Consider the following 23,077-nt stretch of genomic DNA (forward strand, 5'->3'; position numbering starts at 1 on the left):
GTCATAATTTGGCAAAGCTTTCCACCAGCCTGTTATGTTGGTATTACCGCCACTTTATCACTCGCCGCCAGGGTCATAACAAGGGCCATAGTGATAGTCAATAATCACCCTTGCCTATTTGTTTTACAGCTCACATAAACACATTTCAACTAGCAATATGCCAGTACAATCAATTGCATTCAGGATTCCAAAATCATTTTTTTTTTTTAAACCTAGCTAAAGCTGTCACAGTGTGAGCACTTTCAATGAGAACAGACATATCATAGCAGTAGTAGCCTACCAAGCAAGAACGGTTTAAATATTTGTGACAATGAAGTAAAATATTCATCAGCGTCTTTTCCAATATATGTACATGATAGTAAAAAAACCTATGCAAAATCTGAGTAATGTTTGTCTAAGGCTTGGGTGTGGGACAAATAGCAAGTATTTTTTAAATGCACAAGTTACTTTTACTATCTATCCACACTTTAAATAAATGTTTCTTCTTGGAGTAGCCCAAGTCAGATTTTAGCAATTTAAGGGATGCATATATCTTTAGCTAAAATGTATTAATATATTGAACCTGGCAGGTCTAACGTGTTTCTCCCCAGCTGAAAGTGGGATGAACTACCACACCTCCTGGGAGTTCTCCTCACTAAGGCAGAAGACCATCAGCATTGAGTTCATTCCCTGTAGGGAGCTGAACCATTTCAAGTGTTTGCATGATCTATCTGGTGGGGAAGTGGGGGTGGGGGGTGTTGGTTGTTAGGGGGGTGCTGTGGTTTGTCTGAACTCAGAAGTGAGTCCCAAACAGATATGGTCCCAGCTTCTTTAGTGCCCAGACCACATTAAAGGTCTCCCTCTCATTAGAACTCCACCTCTGTTTCCAGAAGAGTAATTCCTACTGATAAAAGCTATAGGCTGGTTTAGGCCAGCCCTATGCCATGCTCTTAAGAATCTGTCTGCATATTAGCATCCTTGTATAAGCCAGGGGCCATAAGTACAAGTGCAGTACACATGGCTTCAGGGTAAAAAAGGATTTCTGACCACCCAGCTCATCGTTTTGGGCTACTTCTTTGAAGTCAGCTCAGTTAAGGGAGCCACAATGGGCCATATCCCTTAACAAAACCTCCAGGTATGCCCTCACTTCAGCCTGGAGTTTGGGGGGTGTTGCCAGGCTAGGATCGTCTCAGTCTTGGCCTGGAAGGCCTGAGCCTTGCCCCTACCCACCAGATGGCCTACGTACACCACGGTACCCTGCCCTATCTGGTACATACTGGCCTTGATAGGCACACCTGCTGCAGGGCCTGAACCACCTCTTGGAGGTGGTACAGGTGTCCCTCCGGGTGGATGATATAGGCAGTTTTATCATCCAGGTAGGAGACACAGAATGCCTCTTTCACAGCCAGGAACTTGTTCACTAAGGCAGCAGGGGCAATGTTTAAACAAAAAAGCATCATAGAAACTGGATGTTTTGGTGGTCGAGAATGCAGACCTCGTTTTGCCCTCTCCGTCAGGGCAGTCTGCTAGTTCCCTGATGTAAGATGAATGGTACTGAGGTACTGAGGAACTTAGCAGCACCCAATGAGGTCTTCAGCTTGGGTGATGGGGTGAGTGTCAGTCTCAGTGATGGAATTTAGTCCTTATTAGTTCACATAAAGCCTAAGTTCTCGGATAGTGTCTGGAGGGCCAGCCTTAGGCACCAGAATAACAGGACTGGACCAGGAACTATTGAAGGGCTCAGACACCTCTAACACCAGCATCTTGGAGATGTTCTCCTTGATACTAGCTCTCACCTTGTCTGACAACCTGTAAACTTTGTTTTTAACAAGAATATTGTTTTTAACAGTATCTATGTTGTGGATACAGAAACGTATGAGTCCAGGGGTCAGGATGAACAGGGAGGCAAACCCTCTCAAACCCTCTCAACAACTGTTGACATTCTATCCGCTGTTCTGTAGTCAGAGTAGGGGAGAGGTTAACATCCTTGACTGACCCATTGTGCACCTTACAAGGTCACTTGCTTTTTCCACCACATCATCTGTCGCCAGGTGCATATTGCCGTCTGACCTCTCAAAGTGTAAGTTTATATGAAGAACCCTTAAGTGGCTTTTCCGTCTCTTAAGATCCAGGAGGTAGGTAGTATTCCCTTCTGCTCGTTCATGTCATATGGCCCTGTCCAACAATCTTGCAGCGCTCTGGGATTTATCAGCTCCATGACCCACATCTTCTGACCAGGCTGATTTTTATCACTTCTTGACTGGCCTCAATATTGGCTTTAGCCTTCTTCCAGAAGCGCTGCATCTGCAGAAAAGAAGCCAGCAAGTAGCTGACTACATCCTGAGGGTGTTTCCTTGGAACTTGCTCCCAGCCCTCTGTTACAAGGCTGAGAGGCACTCTGAGAAGGAGTCCATAGAGAAGTTTAAACAGGCTACAACCAATCCCCTTCTGTGGTACTTCCTTGTACAGAAATTACAGGCATGGCAAGAGGATGCTCCACTTCCCTCTCAAGGGCTCAGGCAGGGCCACCAACATGCCTTTCAAGGTCTTGTTAAATGTTTTCCACATTTTCTCTTTAATGGTTGATATGGTATAGAGAACTTGTAAGTTACTCCTCACTCATCCCACATGGACTTCATGTATGGCGACTTGAAGTTGGTGTCCCTGTCAGACATCACTTCCTTAAGAAAACCCATTTGGGTAAAAGCCCCTATCAGGGCCCAAGCTGCTGCAGGTGAAGTCACTGACCTCAGAGGGATGGCCTCTGGGTACCGTGCGGCGTGATCCACCAAGACCAGAATGAACATGTTGTCTAAGGCTGTCTTAGGGTTCAAGGGGCCAATAATAGTGATTCCAATCCTCTCAAAGAGTGTACCAATGACAGGCAAGGAAATCAAGGGGGCTTTCAGCTATTTCACTGCTTTCCTGGTGGCCTAGAAGCTGTGACAGGACCTGTAGAATGTGTCTGAGGCTGTCCTCACCCGTGAATAGAAGTGGTGAATAAGTCTGGTAAAGGTCTGGTCCTGTCCCAGATGTACTGTCAGGGATATATCATGGACCAACACCAAAAGGAAGACCCTGTAACACTGGGGGACCAGCAACATACAATCAACACACGGGGTGCCCCAGGAACTTTAAGCTCACTGTGCAGGAGATAATTCTCCCAATAGATAATGTGATCTCCAGAGGTATCACCTTCTGCCTGAGCCTCAGGTTGCCACCTCAAGCCCTCTAAAATTGGGCACCCTTTCTGCACTTTGCAGAATTCCTCCCTGTTAGACCTGATGCGTATAGGCAACAGTTCCCCCAGATTTTTTGCTTTTCTCAAGTAGGTTTTTTCAGTTCTCCTATTCCAGAGCCTAGGGCTCAGAGCACTTTCCCTCCATGCAGAGTGAAAGCACACACAGCATCCATAAGAATTAAGAGTGGCACTGTTACCAGGGTGCGGGGTTAGAGACTGGCACTGTTACCAGAGTCAGGTATGGATGGGGGGGTGAGCCTCTCTGACCACAGGCGTACATGGTCACAGTCGGGTGGAGTGGTTCCTATAGGTGGTGCACATGGCTATAGTGACCATAGTGTGCATACTTAAGTCTGCGTATTTCCTAATAGGAAAAGAGTCCGTGGCCTCAGGTAAACCCAAGGTGCCCAAGCACTATGTTGGTGGTTGAACCGAAGTGTCACCTGCATTAGCCAGTAGGTGCCTGTTCCCAGGACATGGATGCCCGGGAAGTGCAGAACACCCAAGCTTGTTCGCATTGCCCATGAAAGTTCTTTACCCATAAGGTGATATGGCAAACCGAGTCCTGTTGCAATATTAGATTGTAGGGAAGCGGCCTCATACTGCTTGGTGTCATTGAACTCAGGATGACAAGCTTGCACCGTTGATCATAGTTGTTTTGTCATTACTGCTCAAGAAGTGTCACTTCAGGGAAACGGGCATTTCTAGGTCGGGACTGGTTCTGGTGCCGTGTAAATTAGTTTTCATTCCATCGGTCCCAGGGGAAAAGCACATCTGAACATTCCTCATAAAAAACTTGGGCATCCCTGCCATTTGGGGCCTGGTCAGATAGATGGGGGCCAAGGTTGTGACATTTGGGGCCAGGTTTAAAGAAAAATGGTGCAGCGTGGTGCTTTGCCAAAATTGGCAGCGGCGCGTGGCACTGCGTGGCGCTGCGCGGCGCTGTGCTGCGCGGTGCCCGCGTCCCTTTAGAAACGCAGGGATGCTGTGTATTTAAGGGAATACAGCACACCCCAAGCGTTTCCCCTTGATGCTGGCGCAAATTATAGCTGCCATCACCAAAGCAGACATCCTTGCACCATCGTGCATGGATGTATGTGTTGAGAGGTGTGAGGGTTGTCCCTTCATGCACATAAACAATCACTGATGGTGCTTTGGCACTTCTGTGTGTGCTGCACAATGCAACACACACAGAAGTGCCAAAGTGTCATTTTCAAATGATTGTTTATGTGCAGGAAGGGACACCTTCCCGCACATAAACAATAATTTCTGGCATTTTGCTTTTTCTATGCGTGCGGCAGAATGCATCATGCCTAGAAAAAGAAAAAAAGGAGGAGGAATAAAAGTATTCTTCCTCGTTCCATCCTGCTAACGCCACCCCTGGGGGTGGCTTTAGATTTTGGCGCTGCCTCAGGTTTACGAGATTTCATAAATCTGAGGCAGCATCAAAATGCAATGGGTGTTGCTGTGGCATGCCCACAGCAACACCCATAGCACGCAGCTTCCACGCACAGTGCAGTGTGGGAAGGGAACGTATTTACAAGGTGGCTTCAAGTGGCTTAATGCCACCTTGTAAATGCGGCACTGTGCTTAACGTCACACTAAAAGTGACGCTCCTGTGGCGCTAGGGGCCTACAAATACAGCCCTTGACTCCCAGAGCCTGGCACCCATAAAGATACAGATCTGCATTCCAGTACCCCTGGGCAAACAGGGAGGAAATATAGGGGAGATAGCAAAGCATTTACCTAGTATAAATAGGGATACTTAATGTCTGCTACTTAGATTACCGCCTACGGATACACAGTACCAATGTGGCTGGACTGTGTTGCCGAACTGTCAGAGGAATCTGTGTGCCCAGTAGTAAGATAACTGTCTGAAGATTAGAGACTGGCCTGTGGCTGATTGCCTGCTGCTGTGTGGCATCTGGAAAGTGACTCTCCAAGAGCAGGTTGGCTTGTCCTCTGTTCTCAGTGGATATCTCAGGGACATCAAAGACCTCTGGAGGGGGACTTACATTGTAATCAGTAATATCTGGAGAGTGGCACCCTCTCTTGTGCGTACGCTGTGCCGGATTCCACCTGGCAGGAAAAGTGTGCATGTGGCCTAAGAAAGAAGTCTGGAAAACCAGGTGCATTAGGTGCAGGGTAACAGAGAGCTACATGAATGACTGGTGTGTGGCTCGTCAAGACCACTGCACCCTGAAACAGCTTGTGAAGTGAACGGATCACTATTGCGGGACCCTGCTGGGGTTTCGCAGAGGTTGAGTGGGAAGCATTCTCTTGTGTGACCCTAAGCTGTATGCTCGTTATGTGCTGTGCCCATTCATAGTTTAAACTCTAGTGTGTTCATCTGGATTCTAGTAAGGCTAAGATCATAGCCTACTGGATGGAGTACCTCAATCCAGTGGGGTACAAGAACCAGTTGTTGTTTGGGGTACCATTGTGCCATCAGGGTACCACAAGTCATTGTATCTATGACTAGTGTCCTCTTTTTGAAGGGGCATGGCACTGAGTACTTTCTACCTCAGATCGAACCTGTTTGGGGGGGGGTTGGAAGTTCCCATGGCACCAGTCAATGTGTCTCCTGTCCGGAGGCACGGACTTGGTAACTTGTTGTGTACAATCTGAGCTGTCTAGGGCAGATTGAGACAACATGCCTTAACAGCACATCTCCATTCCAAAGATGCTGAACTTTGTTACAGTTTTGCAATATTGGACTGTTTGGTGGGGCTGGGTGACCTTCCTCCTGTATTTTGCAGACCCCTGAGTGAACCTCCTATTTGGAGCCTGAAAGTTGCCACCTTGTATGCCTGCTGTTTTTCCTGACCCCCCCCTTAAACCTCACACCTGGAGACTTGTGACCTAGTCGGGAGTGACTGGATGCCCAGGGGAAAGTATCATATTCTGTGGGTTCCTCTGAGGTGAGGTTGAAAGGATTGCTGGGTGGCATGTGGAGGGCAGATTGGGTTACCAGGGTGTTTGAAACCAGATGGTTACCTGTTAGAAATATGGTCTCTAGTTGGCAGCGGTATACATTCTTGTCCAAGTAGGGACCACAATCCTAGTCAGGGTAAGTCACACACAGTCCAAATTATCCTGTGCCCACCCTCTGGTAGCTTGGCCCTGATCAGTCAGGCTTAACTTAGAAGGCAATGTGTGAAGTATTTGTGCAATAAACCATGCAATAACACAGTGAAAACAACAAAAAAATACACCACACAGGTTTAGAAAAATATAAGATATTTATCTGAGTGAATTAAGGTCAAAACAATCAAAATTTGATAAGTACCAGTTGAAATATCACTTTTGTAATGTTTAAGAAGAGTCTTAAGTCTTTAAAAAGCAACAAGTGTCTCTTGCAAGAACAAAGTACCTGGTGTGCATGAAAATTACACGCACGGAGAGCGCAGAAGAGGTTATGCAAGGAAAACTAAGGGCGCGTGTCAAATTTCCAGGAGCACACAGACGATGCTTCGATTATTTTCCATGCGGCAAGGACTTTGCGTTGAATTCTGGAGGGCAGGCCTGAATCCTCTTTGCAATGCGGGGTCTTTTGACGCCCAGGGACGATGCGTGGAAATCCTCGACGTGTAGGATGAAGTCACAGCTGATGTGTCGATCCAGTGGGTGATGCGTCGGAGATATCTTTGCACAGCAGGTGCTGCATTGATTCCTCCCACAGGAAGTCAGGCTGCATCGTTCTGGCTCAGCGATGCATCGATCCACTGGACTGTGCATTGAAGTTCCGGTTGCAACACTGCCGCTGACTCGATCTCCACTCGGGGAGCAGGGCTGTGTCGCTCTGGTTGGTGATGCAGTGATCCTTTCACTGCTAGGCAGGCTGTGCGTCGATTCTGTCAGGCTGTGCATCGATTTTCGGCAGCACAAGGAGTTCCTTTGCAGAGATGAAGTCTGGCCCTGAGACTTCAGGAAACAGGAGGCAAGCTCAATCCCAGGCCTTGGAGGCCCTTCTTAACAGAGCCAGGGGCCAGCAAGGCAGCAGGGCAACAGTAAGGCAGCAATCCTTCACAGCAAAGAAGTCCAGGTGAGTCCTTTGGGCAGCCAGGCAGCTCTTCTTTGCAGGTTGCAGGATCTTGTTCAGAGTATCTGTCTCAGGAAGTGTCTAAGGTGGTAGGATCAGGGACCCAGTTTATATACCCAAAAGTTCCTTTGAAGCGCAGGAGACTTCAGAGAGTGGTTTTGAAGTGCACAATGTCCCCTTTCAGTATAACTCTGTCTCCCAGGGTCCCAGTAGGGGGTTTGGCAATCCATTGTGTGAGGGCAGGCCACTGTCCTTTGAAATGTAAGTGTCAGGCCCTCTACCTTTCCAGCCTGGGAAGACCCATTCAGTATGCAGATGTGTGCAGGTGTTACTGAGCATCCTGTGTTTGTGGTTGTCTGGGTGAAATGCACAAGGGAGCTGTCAACCAGCCCAGCCCAGATGTGGATTAGAGATAGGCTGCAAGGCACAAACGTATGCTAGGTGCAGAGAAATGCTCACTTTCTAAAAGTGGCATTTCTAAAATAGTAATATAAAATCCAACCTCACCAGACAAGAAGGATTTTGTATTACCATACTAAATATGACCTGTCTACCCCTTTCTGATCAAAACAAACTACTCAAACAATATATGAGGGTAGCCCTAATGTTAGCCCATGGAAGGAGTAGGCCTCACAGCAGTGGAAAACAAATTTAGGAGCTTTCCACTACCAGGACATTTAAAACACACAGGTATATGTCCTGCCTTTTACCTACATAGCACCCTGCCCTGTGGGTTAGCCAGGGCCTACCTCAGGAGTGACTTATATATAGAAAAATGGAAATTTCAGGCTTGGCAAGCACTTTTAAATGCCAAGTTGAAGTGGCAGTGAAACTGCACACACAGGCCTTACAATGGCATGCCTGAGACATGGTTAGGGGGCTACTTATGTGGGTGGCACAATCAGTGCTGCAGGACCACTAGTACCATTTAATTTACAGGCCCTGTGCATATGCAGTGCACTTTACTAGGGAATTACAAGCAAATTAAATACGCCAATTGGGTATAAGCCAATGTCACCATGTTTTAAGGGAGAGAGCATGTGCACTTTAGCACTGGTTGGCAGTGGTAAAGTGTGCAGAGTCCTAAAACCAGCAAAAACAGCGTCAAAAAGTCAAAGGAGGCAGGCAAAAAGTTGGGGGTGACCACCCTAAGGCTGTCAGGTCTAACAGCTTCAATTTGCTAGTTATCAGGGCACTGCATTAGGGTGCCAGAAGCGAGTGCATGTGAAAGTGTGTGCGTGTGCACCTGTGCCAAATGACATGTGGGCCCCATGCCAAGGCATCGGGGGGATGTGAGGGAGTGAACCCAAGTGAGTGCTGGGGCAGGGTGGGCCTAGTGCTGACAGCAGGCAGGCATCTTATGTGCATGTGGGTGTGGGGAGGGAGTGAGCATTTTCTCCAATGTATATACAGTAATTGATGTTCAACACAATGAGGCATATTATCACATGTTGCTTTGTTTATTGAGATTCACACCTATGTTTACATTGTCTATTATTGTGCATTTTGTGCTCATTGACCGTTAGGCTCATATCACCTTGTAATGGAATTGTATTGATCATGTGTATGTGTTGAATAGATGTTTCTATATAGAGAACCTGTGTGAAGTCTCTTTTTGGGGTTGTTTACCCAGGGTTTTGTGGGAACGTGCTGTGCTATTGCTTTACACATTGCCTCTGAGATAAGCCTGACTGCTCTGTGCCAAGCTACCCAAAGGTGAGCACAGGTTATTTAGCAGGTGTCCATAACAAGAAGGAAAAGAGGGTAAATTAAGGTCCAGCATACAAGTCCTCACTCAAACTATGCAGATAAAAATGGTATGCAGTTCTTCTTACAAACTGTATACCCTTTTAATCTTCATATTTAACAGGTGTCTGACCACCCCAGACAGGAGTAGCACACTCCACCTGCCTGAGCTCACAATTTAGCCAACCAGATCGCGCTGCTTCCAATACTTCCCAGTGGGCCCACCCTCAATTTACTATCCAGGAAGCTCCTGCAATGTCATTTCAAATAGGCTCAGGAGCAGCCTCCTCAAGTGTCCCATCAACTGGTACTGTGGGAGCGTCAGTTGCTGTGTTTCCCACGCCCTGTACCTATTCTTCTTCTTGGCAGCTGCTGAACCATTCTTCCAGGCTTCCTTGACTCCCCTCCTGAGCAGCTATGGACCTTGTGGTTGTACAGACTCATTCAGACAAGCCTAACATCTCCTGGTGTGATCTGAGTTCCACTTCCTTCTAGATGGTGTGCTCTAGGTCATTGCCTGACAGACAATCTATAGGCATGGCAGGGTTCTCAGCTGCGTTTATAGAACCTGATATTTCCCCCTCCCACTCAAAGAGAACCAGAACTACCGGGTAGTGTCTCTCACAGTTGTCTGCGTGTATGAACTGGTGGAATGTATTAGGGGTGACTGGTTCTGAGGACACCAGATGATACCTCACAGTAGTCATACTGGCTCCAGAGCCCCCATGCTTTTCCCATTGATGCTAACCCACTCCCTATATTTAGAAGCATTGTAAGGCATATGGGCTTTTGGCACAATCTCTCTATCCTCTAGGGACACTAAGGTAACCTCTGCTCTTTCCTTAATGCTAAATGGTACCACTTCCTCCCCAAGTGCTCCACTGCCAACCCAAGTGTCAGCCCACTGGTAGGGGCTGTGCCCTCGTGGGACATTTGGTGTCTCCCTTGGAGTGCCCATATTTATAACATTCTGTATACTAGGGGGACAAAATTATTTGTCTGTTTGTCATGAAACCCCCTTCGTTTAGGCTCATACTGGGACTGGTTATGATTGTTCTCTTGGGAATTGTTTTGGAGGCCTTTAGAGAACTCCTTATTTTTCTTACCCCTCAGTCTTCTAATACAACCCTGACCACCCTTCTGGTGATCCACCCCAATAACTTTTTAAACACTGCTGCCGACCCAGAGGTCCAACTTCTTTTGAAAGCCCCCTGGGGTCAGTGAGCTCACTATCAATAAGCTGCTGGTGCAGTGCTGGAAAAAAGCTATTGAGTATGTGCTTTCTCAATATCATATTTAACAACTAAGTCAAATCACCAACTTGCTGCCTCACACCCAAACATTCAGTGCCTTTCTCGTGTAATCAAGAAAATCCACCCTGGCCAGTTTTTTTTCCTCCATCTTGAGCTTGGCCATTTGCAGCTAAAACTCCTGCTCTGCCTTCCTATCTGCCAGTTCCTTGGGGGAAGGCCTTATGAAGACACACTGCTTTCTGCTTTGGAAGGGAGTTCCGGTTGAGGAGATAAGTTATTCCCCTCTTCTGAGTGCTGCAGCTCTGGACCTGCATCCAGGTCCTGCTCCTCCATATCATCCCCCTCATCTAGACCATCTGTTGCTTTCAGCAACTGGTGAGCCTCTGCCCAGGCTCTCAGAGCTTTCTGTAGCTCTAATGTCTTTCTTTTCTTGATTGAAATTACCCTTTCCTTACAGATTTCCTTGAGCTCAGCCACAGTGTAGATTTGCAAGTTGAGCTTGAGTTCCAGTTCTGCTGGTACAGTCACAGACAGTCAGGTAGAATGGAAAAAGCATAGGAGCCAATCAAGGTAAATTGAAAAGAAATGCAAAATTGGGATCAAACTATTAATCTAGGATTTTAGTGTCACACAAAATCACTGTATGGCACTGCGCAAACACAAGTCCTAATCCTCACCACTGAAAACCAGTGTAGGAAATTGGGTACCATGTTGGGATGGTGAAACCCTACTCAGCATCAACCACAGTCCTTGCCACTTTAAGACACAAGCAAACCCCAAATTAACCTGTGCTCAACCCTCTGGTATCTTGGCACAGAGCAATCAGGATTAACTTAGAGGCAACGTGTAAAGTATTTATGCAGCACTTCAAACAGTAATAAGGGGATCATACAACACAAGAAAAAAATCCCTCATCAATTTAGATACATAGAGTAAATTGTAATTAATTATTTAAGACCAAAACAATAAAAACACCATCAGTGCAGCCAGAGATATGCATTTTTAAACATTTAAGTAAAAAATGGTGCTTATAAGGACAAATCACCAACTGGATATCTGGTCCCTTTGGATCTGGAAAAAGTCACAGATTCAGGCCAACTGCATTGGATTGCGGGCCAACTACCAGTATGCAGATGAACAAAAGAACCGTAAGTACTCTTTGCAAAGCATTGCAAGGTCCAGTGATAACGATGCATCACACAGCCGAGGTGATGCTTTATTGATGTGGAACTGTGGAGCTGCGATGTGAGGTCCTGCATCATCAATAAGGGTTTGCAATGTGAAGGCTGGCTTTGAGGATGCCTTGAGCAGACAAGGCAATGCATCAGTTTCAAAGAGCTGGGAGGCTGCAATGCAATAAATTGTGTCATTGTCGAGGCCACCATCAATGAGGGCTTTGTGATGTGAGGTTGTGTCAGTAAAACTTCTCACAGATGTGGTTCCGATGCAGGCTGCGAGTTGGTGTAAGGTTGGTGTGGAGTCCTTGCTCAGGATTGTGCCATGCAGGAGAGGTGATGCATCAGTTTTACTGGATCCACTGATGGGCTGTTTGAGCACCTTCAGACCCACTTCCAATGGTTAAGGACTGGGGTGGCACCACTTGGTAGGGTAGGTCTCACAGGTGGAAGAATCCAGGTGCAGGTTTAAAGGTTTATAGAGCCTTAAGTTCTAGTCAGGAGGCCATACAACTAGCCACTGTAGTCACTCTGGGGTCCTGGGTTGAAAAGATGCAGGTTTATTCCTTCTCACCCAGGCAAGAGGGCAGCAGATCAGCACAGCAGGATAGCAGTCCTTCAAAGTCCAGCAGAATGACAGTCCTTTCTTTTCAGCAGCAAAACAGTTCTGCCTCCTGGCAAAGTATCCTTAGGTCCAGAAGTGTAGTAAAGTTGATGTCTGGGGTTTTATATTTATACCTGGGCCTTCCTTTGAAGTGGAGACGCTTCTAGAGGTTTCTCTTTGATGTCCACAGGCTTCCTACCTTCCCTGTCCTGGCTGCAGATTAACTCATTTTCTGTGGAGAAAGGACACAGTCTATTCAAGTACAAGTAGGGCTGTACCGAGCTCTACATTCCCATTCTGCCAGTGACGGCCCATCCATGCACACCCAAGCCCTTTATTGTGTGTGGCACTCTAGCAGAAATACACAAAGCCCAGCTGTCAGCTATACCCAGTCATGTGACCCAGAGACAGGCTACAGTCTCTAAATGGCTAAGGCAGGAAAATGCCTGCTTCCTAAAAGTGGCATTTTAAAAAATTGAGAGAGGCTTTTTTATTATAATTCTTTAGACACCAAATGTGAACTGGTCACCTGCTCTCATTTGGAAGCTATCACTTATTAAAATGTCTAAGGACTAACAAACAAGTGGTGGCATTCTGACTGCCGCACTCCTGGTGGTGCGACCACCAGATTATGATCCTGGCAGTCAGACCGCTTGGAGACCGCCACCACCGCTGGGATCACGGATCCCAACGGGTTGGCGGTGGTTGTGTCGTGGTCAGCCATGGCGGTGCAGGGTCCCCTTGACAGCACCCTCAGAATGGGCACTGTCTGCTTTGCAGACAGTTCACATTCCAAGGGTACTGGTCTATCAGACCATTGGCCTCTGCTCCCTTGATGAACCCAGGGCCAATGCCATTGCACTGTTTTAGCCGGGCTGATTGGTGGAAAAATCGTAATCCGATGTCTCCAATGGTCATCCCGGTGGAAGCATCATAATAAGAAATGAGGGAGTGAGGCCGCCGGTATGATGGTATGATGGCAGCCTCACCCCTGCGGGTTTGGCGGTCCGGCAGTCAGACCGCAAAACTCGTAATGAGCTCCTAAGAGTTTTTCACTACCAGAACATGTAAAACTTAAAAGTACATGTCTTATTTTTTAAATACACTGTACCCTGCCCTCTGGGCTGTTCAGAGCCTATCCTACAGGTGACATATATGTTTACAACCATTTGCAACGCAGTGGGTCTCGCCTTTACTCGAGTTAGAGCTATTAGCACTGTAAATTCCTATGCCTTCTAGCGAGCCGCCAAGTAATTATAGAACATGCATCAGCAATATCTTTTAGCCTGAAATGCATTTTGAATCCTTTTCTTTTACAGTTCACTGAATAGAAATGAGTATGTGAGGAATTTGAGTTGAAAACACATTCCATCTTAAAACTATATTTTGCTAATGTGACAAGAGAATTGTGGCTAAACGATGTAGCACCCAATAGTGCAGGCAGTGCCAATCCCCACCCTCCCCTCTCCAGATGTGCAGTGGAATACCTAATGATTCTGGGAGGCCCCACTCTATCCTCCACTTAACCCAAGTCCTAAAGTGGACAGAGAAACTGGGGAGGGGAGGGAAATGGCATGCAAAAAAACCTAACATCTGGCATCATGCCAATGGACTTCTCTGTAGAAATGAACAACTTTTTGTGCTTACTGAATCATTAGACAAAAGACACTCCCATGGTTTGGTGATTCTTCAATGGAGGGCCTTCAAAGGTTTAAAAACATTATGGGGGTCATTTCAACCTCGGCGGTCTTTTCACAAGACCGCCGAGGGACCGCCGTGCTGAAGACCGCCAGTGCTGGCGATTTTCCGCTTGGCGAATTATGACTGCTGGCAGCCCTCCGTCCTTTTCCGGACGGATAGCCGCCAGCAGCTATACTGGCGGCCGGCGGGGAAGTGGAGGTTGCTCCATCTCCACCGCCCCGTCAACAGAACACCGCCCACGGAATCAGGTTACGTGATTCGGTGTGGTGGTGTTCTGTTGACGGGGTGCTGGCGGCGGAGCAGCCCCCATGGATCCCGTCCCCTCCCGGAGGATCAAAGGACCAGGTAAGTTGATCGTCCGTTAGGGGAGAGGGTGGCATGTTTGTTAGTGTGTGGTGGTGGCTGCATGCGTGTCAGGTGTGTGTCTGTGTAGTGATGTCGGGGTAGGGGTGGGGAGGGGGGTCCTGCCATCTTTGGGGGGTAACAGGGGGAGTGTCGGGGAAGGACTCAGGGTGGGGGAGACCCCTATCAGTGCCAGGGAAGGCGGTCAGCTGGGTCATGATACCGCCGGCGGTCTTGTGACGGCCGCCGGGCTGGAGACCCAAGTCTCCAGCCCAGCGGTCATCTCCGCCCTGGCGGTCGGTTCGGAGAAGTGGCGGATGACCATGGCGGTAACCACCTTAGTCATAATTCCAATTTTTTTGCCGCCAGCCTGTTGGCGGTAAGACCGCCACTTCTCCGCCAACCTCCAGGGTTGTAATGAGGGCCTATATCTCACAGGAATTTTAGTGGCTGAAATTTCAATAAGGTGTGAAGTATCATCAATCAATCAACATTTTTAAAGCGTGCTACTCACCCACAGGGTCTCAAGGCGCTGTGGGGTAGGTCCTCAAGATTCAGTCGAAGAACCAGGTCTTATGATCCTTCCTGAATTGAGGTAACGATGGCGACTGCCTGAAATGGAGAGGCAAGGTGTTCCAATGTTTTGCCGCTAGATAGGTGAAAGATCTTCCTCCTTATGTGGGGTATGGTGGGGTATGGTGGTGAGCTACTGCTGGGAGGAACGGAGAGGTCTGGCAGTGAAGTTAAAGGTGATGCAGTGGTTGAGGTAGCTGGGTCCAAGGTTGTGGAGGGCCCTGTAAGCGTGGACGAGGAGCTTGAAGTTGATACTTTTTTCGACGGGGAGCCAGTGAAGAGCTCTCAGTTGTCCCCCAATGAGTTCTTAGTGGGGGATGTTCAGGATGAGTCTGGCGGAGGCTGTAGTCAAGTCTGCTTGTGATCAGGGCGTGTATAACAGTCTTGCAGCAGTCACTTGGGATCCATCTGAAGATCTTCTGGAGGAGTCAGAGGGTGTGGATACAAGTGGAGGAGACAGAGTTGACCTGTCTTGTCATGTGAGTGCTGAGTCAAGGACGACACCGAGGTTGCGTGTGTGGTTTTTAGGGGTGGGGGGCTGTCAAGTGTTGAGGGCCACCAGGAGTCATCCCAGGCTCAGGAGGAGGGTCGCAGGATGAAGATCTTGGTCTTGTCGGAGTTTAGCTTAAGGCAGATCTCCTTCATCCAGGTGGCGAATGCTTCCATCGCGTCTTAGACGTTTTTATTCACTGTTGTGGGGTTTTTGGTCAGGGAGATATTCAGCTTGGTGTCATCGGCGTAGGAGACGATGTTCAGAATGTAGTTTCTGATGATTGGAGCCAGGTGGGCCATGTAGAAGTTGAACAGTATGAGACTCAACGGACATCCTTGGGGTACTCCACCGCTGACCTCTGTAGGTTCTGACAGGTGTGGGGGGAGTCTGACTATCTGTATTCTGCCTGTCAGGAAGGAGTGTCTCCACCGAAGAGACTTGTTGCGTATGCCTGCTGTGTGGAGTCTGGCGCATAGGGTGCGGTGGGACACTATGTCAACGCGTCTGATAGGTCCAGTAGGATGAGGGCTGTTGTTTGGCTGCAGTTGAGGAGCAAGTGGATGTCATCTGTGGCAGCGAGCAGGGTAGTCTTGGTGCTGTGATTAGGTCTAAATCCTGAATGGGAGATGTCCAGGATGTTGTTGTCCTCGATGTGTTGGCAGAGCTGAGCATTGATTGTTTTTTCGGTGACCTTAGCTGGGAAAGGCAGCAGCGAGATGGGGTGGTAATTATTGAGATGTGTGGGGTTTCTTCAAGAGCTGGCAGATCTGGAAAGACTTCCAGTCCTCAGGAAAAGTGGCCGACTCTAAGGAGCAGTTAATGGTCTTGCAGAGCTCAGGTGCGATCAAGGCAATGGATTTGTTGAAGCTGTAGTAGGGGCAAGGATCGATGGTGGCTCCAGAGTGGATGCTGCTCATGATGGAGCACGTCTTGTCCATCGTGAGGGGGGTCCAGGCGTGCAGGAACTTTGGGAGGTTCAGTGGATCTGAGTTGGGACATGGTTGGTGAGTTCATAGAGTGTTGCTAGTTCCTTTGTTCCCTTTGTTTATGGACTTGCTAATGTTTTGCTTGCTATTTTTGCTCTCCTGTCCTTGTTTATGTTTTCTGCAGAGCCCTGGTTTATCTTTGAAGTCTTCAAAGGTCCGCCTCAGATCACATTGCTCATCTTGTTTTTGGAGGATGAGTTTTTCCTTTATGTACTTTGTGCTGCAGGCTGGAAAAATTAGGTGGATGAACTGAATTAAGTGAAGAGTCAATACAACTACAAATAATTGCCAGGAAAGGAGCTCTGTGTGTAGTTAAATTATAAAGGCTCTACCACAAGTGACACAGAAGTGTACTGCAAATGAAAGGTCTCACCCCTGCGGTGGTTAGCAGTCTATCTTTCTGATCATTCATTACTGCACAAAATGGAAATACACTTTCCTACAATCAATTCAGCACTTCACAGATAATTCAATGAGTCAAAAATTTAATCTCCAAACATCTTAAGAGGGTGTTATGAAAATGTGTATCTTTATTGTTCTTCAGATTTTCTTCATAAAGCTTTAATTTTTGACTCATTGAATAATATGTGAAGTGTTGAACTGATTGTGGGACGTCTCTCCATTCTGTGCATAAATGTAAGAATTTGGGTGTTGGTCAGCAGGCCTGGGGAGGTGTCCAACCTAGTTAAGAAAATAATAAGGGAATTAACTCACAGTGCTGTATACCAGTTGTTAGCTATCCAATTAGTGTTTTTTGATCATCCATTGCCTAGCCTTTCAAAGCTCCCCTGTCATAGTTTGCTGGTTCTGCAATTAACTCATTGGAAAACATCCTTAGCCCATAACCCATTCCTCAGTGCTTTGGAACTGAAAACCTGACAATGTGTAAGGCTTCCTATAGACCTATCTGATACACCCCTTCCCTTGTCTTATTCTTTTTCCCCAATTGCCTTCGGTACCAGCACAGAATCAAAGATTTCACTGGTCATTTGCGTTCTGGTTTGTAAATGTTTCTTGCTTGCCGCTTGGTTAGTGTTGTCCTCAACAGTTTTTTTGAGTAGTTCCATAACTGTTGGTGGATTTTATTGCATGTTAGGAAAGTATTATCAATAAATATTAGTAGGGTACATTACTGCATAAAATCCAAGTCTGGCACAGTTGGCTATATTTCATTATCGAAATTATCAGACTTTGCATGTTATCAAAACACTTCTGTTAGCAGTATGTGCTCTGCAAGCTTTCACAATTGCCTCAATGTGCAGCCTTTGCAAATTCCTTTTACAACCCTACAGGAAAATCCATTGGCGGTGTCCATCATTAAAGATCCATGACCTGAACCTTGAATTGTGGAATGAAATGCCTTGCTCAACAATTTCACAAACAAGAGAGATCAAACTGGCAGAGTGAACTGCACTTTCAGGGGCTAGTTTTAAATATGCTAATATTACTCAGTGTCAACCTTGAAAGGCATCCAGGTCAACAGTGGTAGGGGCTATCCTGGGAAAATCAAAGCACATCGGATCAATAAATGCAGTTGTGGTTGAAGTCCTGTCTATTGCAGCATTCTCAATTAAAAGATCCAAAACAAAAATAATTTGGGGAAAAGCATAATGCACATTGACTTTCCCATTGTCTCAGTTAACATGTGATACTTTTTATTATGTTTCAGTGAACACGTTTGTTTCTGTACTTTCCAGCTAACACTTTGCAGTTTACATTAATAACCAACTGGCTTATGCAATTTAGTAAAATGCCCAAGCAACCTTCCGTTTCCAGTTAATTTTGTGGTTTCCACAAAACTAACAGTAGACATTGCCTGTTAATTCCATAATGTTCAGGGAGCTCACTTTATTATCAAATAATTACATAACATCATATTGGCACACTTTTAAAAATGTTCTTAAGGCCCGAACAAGCCAACTGTGTTGTTTTCCATAAAGTTCATAGCAGGAACATTTCATGAATTTTAAAGTGTTCTAGTTAACATAATGCATGGTCTTTACTTGACATTGTGTAGTTGAGGACCTGGGTACACTAGGTTCACATTTCTGTGGGCAACCTCTTTGTGGTGATAGTGTCCCATTGGGACCATGGATCTCACTGCCAGATCTGCTAACAAAGAAGAAGGAAATAAAAGGGGCTGCAATGTGGTCCAATGCCAGGAGCCAGAAAGAAGAAGTAGAAGCATTCTGGCTCTGTTTTACCATCCCCTAAATTCTCTACTCATTAGTAGTAACTTGATGCATCTAACTTTTGACTCCACTGAGGACTACAGCAGGAAGCTTACAGCTTGCAGCTCCATTTCTGAATGAACGCTCTATTACAGAGGAAACAATCATAATGCCTTAGGCTAGGGCCTTTTGGTTTATGATGTCACTAAAACTCCTTGATGGCAATATTGGGCCGTGTTAAACAGTTACTTGCAGGACTGAGTAATGCGACTGGCAGCCACAACATGAGGAAAAATGTTGCAGCCACCATTACAGGGCTTGGCAGTTCCTGAGCTCTGCAAAATAAAAAAGCACATAAGGGGCCAACGTAGGGATACCTTGTCCCCCTAACCACTGTAGGGGGGCCATTGTAGGTTGGGTTGTTGAAGTCTGTGCACAGCCAGGTTGGCTGCCCTTGGTGGGTAAGAGGAAATTGGGTGCAGATATGCTTATGTCACGTATGTATAACTGCTGAACCTCTGTGTGTTTTTGGTATTTAAACAGTAGATCTTTTACAGTAAATTTCAAAGTTGTGATTTAAAAATCTTAGGCCCATATTTATACTTCTTTAGCGCCGCATTTGCGTCATTTTTTCAAGCAAAAGCGGCGCAAACTTACAAACTACAGTTGTATTTTGTAAGTTTGCGCCATTTTTGCATCAAAAACCGGTGCAAATACAGTGCTAAAAAAGTATAAATATGGGCCTTGGTACCTTCCTCACATATAACTCCACCTTAACCTCCATGTTTTTCAGTGAATATAATATTTATTTATGTATATATATCAGAACACAGAGAGTTGGACACCTAGAGATACTTTTAAGGTAAATGCATTGATAGATGTCTAACTTTCATGGAGTCAGAGTGGTGGTATTCGGTTTCTCTATTTTCTCTCTTTTGCCATTTCCCCTTTTCTTGTTTCTACTACTGGCACTCATACTATCACAGAATGTGGTCAGTGGTAAGGTGGTAAGAGAAATAATAGTGCATCTCTCCCGCTACAAGGTTAGTGGTTTCTGACTTTAGGATGTGTTGTTTGATTTAGAGAGCCTGGTTTGTCCTAAGGATTTAGGTAGGTTTGTTACTTTTGTATTGTTTCAATGAAATTATAAAGGATTGGGTGATATCTACGGACATTTTTTTGGACAACATTGTGCAAGTCTTCTTGTGCATTGATATTGTTTAATGTATTTCAGAAGACAATCGACCATGAGCTATGGAACCTGCCCTGAATGGTGCATGCAGCCAACGGAGGTGTCTTCAAAATAGTCGTTGTTGCCTTTTTTGGTTTTATAACAGTACAAGTCTATTCATAAACCAAAATGTCTAAATATGGCATTGATAGAAATAAAGGATAGGATGAATATTTTTTCATTCAAAGGCAAATTTGCTACTTCTGAAATATTCAACACTATGGTTTGTTTTCTCTAAGTATTGCTAAATGGCTTGGTTGTAATCGAAGCAGTAGTTTTGTATCTGGGTGTCTGGGTGGGTTTTGGATATGTTGTATAATATGGAATGTTCAAAATCATTATTATCTAGGCAATGGAATGTGTCTTGCTTTTTGTGGATTATTAGCATGAAATCCTATTATGCTACACTTTACTTATTTGGTAGAGGGCAAATCATGCAGTTTATTTTTAAATGGATACTGTATATGTGTCTTTGGAGGATTATTTTCATGCCCCATCCATAAGCCAAGTGGGAGACTGAGTTTATGTAAGGAAATGATTTGTTGTAATAAGCGTTATTAGAACATTGGAATTTTGGGAGCTCCATTGAAAATAATGGAGTGCTCCGTGCTTCTAATGGCTGGTAGAAGCCCGGAGTGCCAACATTCAAATGTTTTTGTTCACAGCTGTTGCTGTGAACAAAGGCCTTATGTAGCCTGAGGGGATTTCAGTCCTCTTGGGCTTTGTGAGGCCTTTGTTTGATTTATTAGAACATTCTGCCTTCTAGTGGCAGAATGTTCTAATTGCCTTATAGCCCTCTGTAGCCCGGCTATACCAGCATTAAAGTCCTGTTCCCTTGTTAAAGGCCTTTAACTCTGGAGTGGGTCTTTAATGGCCAGTTTTACCCGCTATGGCAGGCCAGAAGGCTATATTATTTTTTCATTACTGCTGTTATCATACCAAATAGTGTTCATTTGCACCAGTGAGACTAAAGGGGGTGTCCATTTCAGCAGAGGGTTTGGTTGGTGCTGGGCCTGCTTGCATCTTTGCTCTTCCTTTCTAGTGGTGGACATGTTTGTTTGAGTAGCATTGGGCCAACTACTCAAGTTGGTATTCTGTGAGCATATTCTTTCATAATTGTTGTAGAAGGAGCTGAAGAGCTATTTGATTATTTATGTTCTGTACTATGATTTTAATTTGTGTGTTAACCACTAAGGCAAAACAGTTTTGTTTTCTTAAACTAGCTACAGCTTTATTAATAGTGGTGGGTCACCCCTATCCTTAATTGGAATAAGATTTAAGGCCTGATTTAGAGTTTGGCAGACAGGATATCTGTGACATTTCTGATTGAGTAACCTCCTGCGCCAAACTCTATATCAGACCTTTAGTTTGCTACCAGTGTGTTTGTTCATTAATTGTATTCTCTAAGTAACAGGTAAACATGCATTTGCCAAACATGACATGTTTGGTGGTTAGAATTATATCTTAAAATAAATTCTATTGCATACAGAACATGGACACATGTAATTCATCATTAGCCCAGAGATCACATCTAGGGCATTTGAAATCATTCTGATATTTTCATTTGAACAATTTTGTACGGTATAATACATAATGGCCCTGATTTATCTAAGATATGGCACATCATGGCGGTAGTTAGGGGAACTAACATCAACATTTTCGATGCTAGTTCAGAGCTTTGCAGGATTAGTGTACAAAATGTCGACGCTAATCCTGCAAAGCCCATTGAGGCCCATTGAAAACAATGGTGTGCCTCCTTTTAATGCCTGCTTTGAGCAGGCTTAAAAGTGCCGAAAACAATTACGCAAATAAATCTTTCTTTGTGCCATTTTTACAGTCCCCCCTAATGGGGGAAATTTACCATTTGAATACATTATGCGTGGCGCAGGCATACTGTAGCGCAAAGTGTTGCAAAGTGGCACAATGCATGCATTGCGCCATTTGTAAATTTGATGTGACGATTTTGGCCTCTTTGGCCACATAAGCACCAAAAAAATGACGCTAATGTGGCGCAAGTGGGCGCTTAAATCAGCCCTCATATGTCTTATAATAAACTGTTGTAGATGTAGACCTGCAGTACTAAATTATCATACCCCATACCCTATTCCCAGCGCTGTACGTGTGTCTGCCTTGCTAAAGATCTGGCCAAGTTTCACTGCCATTTGATAGTAAAATTATCCAAATTATCCAAATCATTATGTACATTATCACCAAAAGTGTTATAAAACACACAAATCTGTGTCACTATGTGAGGTATATTCCATAAATCAATTAATTTAATATTAGTCTCATTTAGCAAAAAGTATATGCGCTGCTACAAATATTTAAATGTCGGGCCATGGAAAGCAAAATTCAGTTTGTAAATCGGAAAAAGATCAGAAAATGCAAATTTTCCATAGCTGCCCAACTGTTATAATACCGGATTGGGTCCATAATCTAGTGGTATGATCTTGAAATATACTGGCATTCAATAAATTACCCCACAGTGTGAGTAACCGTTAATTGAAGTAAGAACAAAAAAGTTCACCTATTAACTCCAGGTATTCATGATGGCTTGAATAACATTTCTAAATAATTGAGGCCATTGTGTGTTATCAGGCATACCATAATATCATATATCAGTACTGTGTGAAACATTGTAAAATAGTGCAAATAATGATGACATTTGTCGAGCCATAGTGTACCAGTAGCAGAACGTAGGGAATGTCATGAACTGACTAACTCTCCATGCCTTACGATACTCCCATATAAGGTTGCTGATTGATGCAAGCACCCCAGATACAATCTTACAAAATTCCAAGGGAGTTTCATCTGACCTAGCCTGTAGGAAGTGCCTGTATTACACTGATGATGTCCTGAAAACGAATTAAGTTATCTAACATATTTCTGTCACTGTGACCTAAATGTGCCAAATATGTATCATTTATGCAAGTATGCCTAACGGATGTGTCCATTTGAGTGCCAGTTGTATATGATGTTTGATAATAATTGTAAATCATTTTAAAATAACAGAGATTTGTTTATGCTTTTCTTTAATTTTATATGCTCAAATATATCCAATCGACTCTCTGTATTCTGTTGCCTGGCTTCTACTGAGCTGCTATATGGTAGTCATTTTTTCTTAAGGCTATGTAGGATTTTAATCCCACACTCTTTCATCTGTCTATACATTGCTGATCTGTTGTAATCTGAGTTCCAAATAAAGGTAGCATGTAGTAGTTCGAGTAACCAAAATGGTTTAACTCTATTCTATCATTCTATGTGCAAACATTATTAGAAGAGTCTAGAATATAGATCATAACACAATGAAAATACCCTATAAGTATTACTTCTTCAGACCAACTAGTTTTTTTTTTATTGCAAGAGTGGTGTTCCAACTATAAAATCACTGAAAAATATTGTGATACAGTAATATTGTGCCTAAGATATTGTGATGTCAAAAAATAATGCGGCTCCTGAACATCACAGGTAAGATTATTGTATTTTTTAATATTGTTGTGAAAAATATAGCTTTGTGTTCTATTGTTGTACTTTTGTTTT

Source organism: Pleurodeles waltl, chromosome 4_1 (genome assembly GCF_031143425.1).
Source record: "Pleurodeles waltl isolate 20211129_DDA chromosome 4_1, aPleWal1.hap1.20221129, whole genome shotgun sequence".
Taxonomy (NCBI): Eukaryota; Metazoa; Chordata; class Amphibia; order Caudata; family Salamandridae; genus Pleurodeles; species Pleurodeles waltl.